The 904-nt window shown below is 54.4% G+C and overlaps 1 protein-coding gene across 3 annotated transcripts in view; it reads left to right on the top strand.

The window, feature by feature from the left end:
* BEND2 (BEN domain containing 2) overlaps positions 1-904 on the top strand; it is a 25,881-nt gene that overhangs the window by 13,104 nt on the left and 11,873 nt on the right. The gene's annotated exons all lie outside the window — the stretch shown is intronic.

Raw genomic sequence — 904 nt, 5'->3', positions numbered from 1 at the left:
CCTAGAGCAGTGTTTCTCAAATAGTGGGGTGCGCCCCCCGGGGGGGGCGCAAGGCTCCGTAAAGGGGGGCGCGAGGTTCTTGCTGTTCAGGCTGCCTGGCCAATGGCTGGACAGCCTGCTCCTGCTGCAGGAGCCTGCCCCAGCTCCAGTCTTCCCCATTGGCCAGCCAGCCTGAAGAGGAGGAGCTTCCTCTCTTTCGAGCCTCGCGCGGGCCCAAGGCTGGAGCCTGGAGAGGGCTTTGCAAATTGCAGGCAAGCTGCTTCCTCTTTTCCCCCCTGTTTCTCTTCCTCTTTCCTTCCTCCTCCTCTTATTCTTTTTCGTCCCCTCTTTCTCTTCCCCCTCCTCTTCCTCCTATTTTTCTTCCCCTCTTTCTCTTCCTCTTTCCCCTCCTCCTCCTCCTCTTCCTTTTCTTCCCATTCCTCCTCCTCTTCTTTTTATCTTTTTTCCTATTCTTCTTCTTTCTTCTCCTTTTCTTCTTTCTCCTTTCCCTTCTTTTTTCTCCCCCTCCCCCTCCTCCTCTGTTGTTGTTGTTGTTGTTGTTGTTGTGTGCCCAACTCCCCCCTTGGCCAGGCCTGCATTTCCCAACAAGAGGGAAGGCAGGACTTGTGGGGGCCATGGGGGGGAGGGCTGAGGGGGAGGCAAAAGGGAGCCCAGGAGGGAGCCCATCACGCTGCATCCACACTGGAGAAGTAACCCAGTTTGGCTGGCAATGCTTTAAATCTTTTCTGACTCAAGGCTATGGAATTCTGGGAGCTGGAGTGTGTTGTGGGGACCAGAACTCAAAGCCCGACTCTTCTATGTCTCAAGGCTATGGAATTCTGGGAGCTGGAGTATGTCAGAATTTCTGGCTTATGGCAACCCTGTGGGAAACCCTCCAGGAGAATGCCTGTTCTGTTTCAAATGC

The sequence above is a fragment of the Sceloporus undulatus genome, chromosome 3 (assembly GCF_019175285.1).
Source record: "Sceloporus undulatus isolate JIND9_A2432 ecotype Alabama chromosome 3, SceUnd_v1.1, whole genome shotgun sequence".
NCBI lineage: Eukaryota > Metazoa > Chordata > Lepidosauria > Squamata > Phrynosomatidae > Sceloporus > Sceloporus undulatus.
The sequence above is the reverse complement of the archived record's forward strand: the minus strand, read 5'-3'. Positions and strand labels throughout refer to the sequence as shown.